Source organism: Oryzias latipes, chromosome 1 (genome assembly GCF_002234675.1).
Source record: "Oryzias latipes chromosome 1, ASM223467v1".
Classification (NCBI taxonomy): domain Eukaryota; kingdom Metazoa; phylum Chordata; class Actinopteri; order Beloniformes; family Adrianichthyidae; genus Oryzias; species Oryzias latipes.
The window spans coordinates 30,112,440-30,118,901 of NC_019859.2; positions in this window are offsets into that span (position 1 = coordinate 30,112,440).

Here is a 6,462-nt window from a genome sequence, read left to right on the forward strand (position 1 = left end):
CAGTGGGATTGAGGAGATCCTCGAAGTACTCCTTCCACCGCCCGACAATGTCCCCAGTCGAAGTCAACAGCTCCCCACCTGCACTGAAAACGGTGCCTGTGGAGAACTGCTTTCCCCTCCTGAGTCGCCGGATGGTTTGCCAGAATTTCTTCGAGGCCAACCGATAGTCCTTCTCCATGGCCTCACCGAACTCCTCCCAGGACCGAGTTTTCGCCTCTGCAACAGTCCGGGCCGCAGCTCGCTTTGACTGCCGGTACCTGTCAGCTGCCTCTGGAGTCCCGCAGGCCAGCCAGGCCTGGTAGGACTCCTTCTTCAGCTTGACGGCATCCCTTACTTCCGGTGTCCACCACCGGGTTCTGGGGTTACCGCCGCGACAGGCACCAGAGACCTTGCGACCACAACTCCGAGCAGCAGCAGAGACAATGGAGGTGGAAAACATGGTCCACTCGGACTCAATGTCCCCAACCTCCCCCGGTACCTGTTTGAAGTTCTCCCGGATGTGGGAGTTAAAGACTTCCCTGAATTATGCCTATTTCCTCTCATCCCATGTGACAATAATGTCATATTGACAAGCATTCAGATTAACAGCTTAAAGTGTTTGTGTGTGTCAGAGTGAACACACTTTCATATAAACTTTAATTGAAAACGCATCCTAAAGCATTGCAGCTTTCCTCTCAGTCCTCTGGCGAACTCCTGATCCCTGACATCTTCTGTTTTTTCATCATATTAGATTTTACCTGCTCTTTTTCATCTCCTCCCCACCCCACTCAGGTTTGTATCATAATCCCTTACGCTGCAGAGAAAGATTATGATGCAATCTCAATATTAATGTCAATCCCGTGTATTCAGGCAGCCACATCTGAACCTGTTTGAACAAAGAGGCCTAATCTCCTCTCACTTACTGTGATCATGTTTGTTCATCTACCTCTGTTTTCAGGGCGGGGCCTGCTGCTTCTGCGGCAGGCGGCAGGGTTTTCTCTGAAGTTAGCGCGACTCAAATAGCAAAATGGAGGCCAGGAATATGCCCCCGAAAAGATAAAAGATAATTTTAACAAGTGAAACAATTACAGGAAAAAAACACAGGGACTACAGTTTGTAGTTCCAATAAACACTGAAGCAGAAGGATTGTGCTGCTTGAAAACAATAAATCAAACTTTTGTCATCAGTCAGAGGAGGAGTGTCCCCTTTTAGATCTTTTCTGGGTTCCACTTTTTGAGAGATGCATGTTGTTGTGTGAATGCACGAAGACATAGAAGGACTGGTTTTTTTCTCTCCCTACTGAAAAAAATAATCATGACTAACACATTTTAGCTGTTTCATGGGCAGTTTATGGAAAAGACAGAAAAAAATATAACTAGTAATTTATACACTGGAGGGGGAAAGTTTCTCTTGATGGTAAAATCGAGAGCACCTTCCAGAAATGTTGAATCAACTTTGAGTTTTTGAAGAACCTAAATGTGCAAACTGATGCTATGTTCGCCCGGGATGTGTTGTGCGTTCAAGAACATTGTTTCATGAACGCACAATTCATCCTGTGGTGTTTACTCCAGACCGGCACCGGACAAGAACCAGCGCATGTCTGACACCTACATAAAAAGTGGCGAGCTAGCTAGGAGGGAGTAGGAAGTGTCTCAACTCACACTGTGCAGTACTTTGAATTTGTTATCTTGCAGTACTATACGTATCGTGTCATCATGGATGTGTTCATGAACTTGGGGATTAAAATACCAAACAGTGTAAGAGTTGAAGGCATATCAGTCACTGAAGAAGCAGGTGTCGATGAAGTTATAGATTTTCTGAAACAATATGGGCGTATTACCAGAACTGAAATGATGTCTGAATCATGCGCAGAATTTGACGGTATGGACCGGTATTTCTGGTATGGACTTTGCTGAGGTGTTAAAAGCTACAATGGCTCAAATTGGACAGTCCGTCGCTGAGATCCACCCTGCTGCTGAGAAGAACCTGCCAGCAGACCCCAATGTTGTTATATCTTCAAAATCATCAGCAAGACCACCAGCCATTATCCCACCACAGGAGCCATCACCTTTCCTAGCAGAAAGTAAGCCACACCCTGCATCTTGGCAGCATACTACAGAGCCCGGAGAGAGAGCGTCTACCACCATGCTGGATTTCAACCCACCTGAATTCCAGAGCTATGTGGTGGAGCACATAGTGAAGAGCGAGGCGAGTGTTTTCCCACAGAACCTGAAGGTGTTTTCAGGACGACTGCAGAGACCATCGCATGAGGCAGATTACGAGACCTGGAGATCAGGGGTGGACTTACTGCTGCGGGACCCGTCAGTCTCGGACCTCCAGCGTTCGAGGAGGATTGTTGACAGCCTTCTGCCACCAGCCGCTGATGTGATCAAACACCTGAGCACAGACGCCTTGCCTTCAGTTTATCTGGACACTCTCGACTCTGCTTATGGCACTGTACAAGATGGTGATGAACTTTTTGCCAAATTTATGGACACTTTCCAAAACAATGGAGAAAAGCCATCCTCCTATCTGCATAGACTCCAAGTGGCACTGAATGCAGCTGTAAGAAGGGGTGGAGTTAAGGACACTGATGCCAACAGACACCTTATAAATCAATTCTGCCGGGGGTGCTGGGACAACTCTTTAATCTCTGAACTCCAGCTGAAGCAAAGGAAGTTGAACCCACCAAATTTCAATGAACTGTTGCTGCTTCTTAGGACCGAAGAGGATCGGGAGGCAACCAAGATCCAAAGGATGAAACATCACCTCGGGGCTGTCAGACAGAAAGCAGCTACCCATGTGCAGTTGGCTCAGATTGAGACTGGTTGTGAGGGAGGAGCAGTTGCTGCACTAACCAGCATAACACAGCAGCTGGCAGAACAACTTGCTGAAGTACAGCGACAACTGGCATCGTTAACAGCTAACAAAGGCCTGCCTCCAACCAACTCCCGTTCCAAAGCAGAGTACAGCAAACAGCCTGCATCCCGGAAGTCCACACCTGCCCAACGCAAACCTGGGTTCTGTTTTAGGTGTGGTGAAGATGGTCACATTCTTCCTCAGTGCCAAAATGAACCAAACAGTGCTCTGGTTGCCCGCAAAAAGAAACTGTTTGCCCAGAAACAACAACAACCCACGTTCACAAACAGCCAGTTAAACTAGTCGAGGTTCCTATTGAGGGGCAAATGGGAACCAGGATGGACCAAACTTGTCCCAAAGAGAAAAAGACTGTGAAGTGTGCGGGGTTGAGTGAAGCTGAATCAAAGACCACCACGGCCACCAGACTACCAAAGGGCCTAATTGGTTCAAAATGCACTGCTGTGGTGGAGATTGATGAACATTTGTGTAACTGCCTCCTTGACACCGGCTCACAGGTGACGACAATTCCAGTGTCATTCTATAATCAATATCTGAGCCACCAGCCTGTGAAGCCACTACACAGCCTGCTCCAGGTTGAAGGTGCAGCAGGACAGTCAGTGCCATATTTAGGTTATGTGGAACTGGACATTACTTTTCCTAAGGACTTCCTAGGAGTGGAAATGGATGTGCCAACGCTTGCACTTGTGGTTCCGGATGCTCGTTCTGAGTCCTCATCTTCTGTGCTTATCGGGATGAACACCCTCGAGCCTCTCTACGAACAGCACCTTGGCAGCTGTTACTCCACCTTCCAGCCCAGTGCACAGGGGTATCGCGCAGTCCTAAAGCTCCTGCAATTAAGACATCAGCAGAGTAACATGGACAGCGCCGGATCTGTGCACCTGTTAAGCCAAACTCCAGTCCTGGTTCCAGCTGGCCAGATCACTGTCCTAGACGGTTCTGCTAGATTCAACGTCCGTCCACCTGACCAGCTGGCCATCATCGAACATCCAACCTCAACGTTACCTGGAGGCCTGTGTGTCCAGAGCTGCCTGATCTCTCTCCCACACCATCCACCGTACAAAGTGCCTGTCTTCATACAGAACCAGTCAGAGCAAGATATGTTTATTCCACCATTAACCATCATTGCTGGCATTGGAGTTTCACCAACTATCTTATCACAGCAGGTTACCACCTCAGATCCAAATCACAAGAACCCGTTGCAGTTTAATTTTGGAGACTCACCTATTCCACCAGAGTGGAAGGAGCGCATGACTACAAAGCTCCGCAACATGCCCAAGGTATTCTCCCACCATAACATGGACTTTGGCTGCACAGATCGGGTGAAACATCACATCAAGCTCAATGATCAGACTCCTTTCAAACATAGAGCGAGACCAATACACCCCAAGGATGTGGAAGCGGTCCGCAGACATCTCCGGGACTTGCTCAAGGCAGGGGTGATTAGAGAGTCTGAGTCGCCGTTTTCGTCCCCGATTGTGGTGGTGAGGAAGAAAAATGGTGAGGTGAGGCTATGTGTCGATTACAGAAAACTCAATCTACAGACTGTGAAAGATGCATATGCTTTGCCAAACCTAGAAGAATCATTTTCTGCACTGACGGGATCCAAGTGGTTCTCTGTCCTCGACTTGAAATCCGGTTACTACCAGATCGAGATGGCCGAAGAGGATAAAGCTAAAACTGCTTTCGTCACACCTCTTGGTTTTTGGGAGTGGAACCGGATGCCGCAGGGAGTCACGAATGCTCCGATCACATTCCAGCGACTTATGGAGCGTTGCATGGGTGATCTGCATCTTAAGGAGGTTCTCGTCTTCTTGGACGACATCATTGTTTTTTCAGCCACCCTCGAAGAACATGAAACTCGTCTTCTCCATGTGCTGTCTCGTCTCGAGGATTTCGGATTGAAACTATCACCCGACAAGTGCAAGTTTTTCCAGTCCTCCGTCCGTTATCTGGGACACATTGTGTCCGAAGATGGTGTCCACACAGATCCAGAAAAGATAGAATCTCTAAAATCCTGGCCAGTCCCACGCAACTTGAAGGAGTTGCAATCTTTTCTGGGTTTTGCTGGATACTATCGACGGTTTGTTAAGGACTATGCAACAATTGTGAAGCCATTGAATGAACTGACACGTGGCTATTCACCTACTCGCCATTCCCACAAGATGAAGAAACCAGGAGGGAAATACTTGGACCCCAAGAAACCCTTTGGTGGGAAGTGGACCAGTGAACAGCAGAGGGCATTTGAGGCAGTAATTGCTAAACTGACATCTGCGCCTGTTTTGGGTTTTGCCGATCCAAAGTTGCCATACATCCTACATACGGATGCGAGCACTACTGGATTGGGAGCAGTGCTGTATCAGGAGCAGGAGGGCAAGCTGCGGGTCATTGCCTACGCCAGTCGCGGAACGTCGCTGAGTGAGACGAGGTACCCGGCCAATAAACTGGAGTTTTTGGCCCTGAAGTGGAGCGTCGTCGAAAAGTTCCACGACTACCTCTATGGAGCCACTTTCACAGTTGTAACGGATAACAACCCTCTAACCTACGTTCTCACTACAGCCAAGCTGGATGCCACAAGTCATCGGTGGTTGGCGGCACTATCAACATATTCATTCAAACTGCAATATCGTGCCGGAAAGCGAAATCTAGACGCAGACTCTTTGTCAAGACGTGCCCATGGAAACCCTCCTGAAGACCCCTCCTTCCCGGAGTGGGACCTGCTGTGCCAGTCGACTCAGCCGCCAAGTGCGCCTGGTGAAGTGGAGGAGATCTCGCCAGAGGTTGTGGATGCCATCTGCCAGAGCTGTCTAGTGAGAGCACAACAAGGTCCCGATCCTAGTCAAGCTACTGTGACCCTGGTTGAGTCTCTGTCTGCCACTGTTGACAGCATCTCTGACTTTTTCGCAGATGAGTCCCAAGGCCTGCCAGTAATACCATCTCTGTCTCGCACCGACCTCAAAGAACAGCAGAGAGCAGACCCTGCCATTCGGGAGGTCATACATCAGCTCGAGACGGGTGACAAGATCCCACCTACAGTTCGTGACGAACTGCCAGAAATCCCCCTGCTTCTGCGAGAGTGGAACAGGCTAGAGCTGGTGGATGGAGTTCTGTATCGGAGGAGACAGGATGGTGATAAGATTCTTCTGCAGCTAATCCTGTCACCTGACCTGCGCCCCACTGTCTTAAAGAGTTTACATCACGACATGGGGCACATGGGCATTGAGAGGACGATGGATCTGGTCCGCCAGCGATTTTTCTGGCCGAAGATGGCAGTTGACGTAGAGACTACCGTCAAAACATGTGGTAGATGTGTGAGAAGGAAGACACTGGTGGATAAGGCTGCCCCACTCATCAACATAAGGACAAGTCGTCCGCTTGAACTCCTGTGTATGGACTTCCTCACACTTGAACCAGATAGTAGCAACACAAAAGACATTTTGGTTCTTACGGACCATTTTACAAAATTTGCTGTTGCCATTCCTACTGCCAACCAGAGAGCTGGGACTGTTGCAAAGTGCCTCTGGAATGAGTTCATGGTGCACTATGGTATTCCAGAGCGCATCCACTCAGATCAGGGCCCGGACTTTGAGTCCAAACTCATCAAGG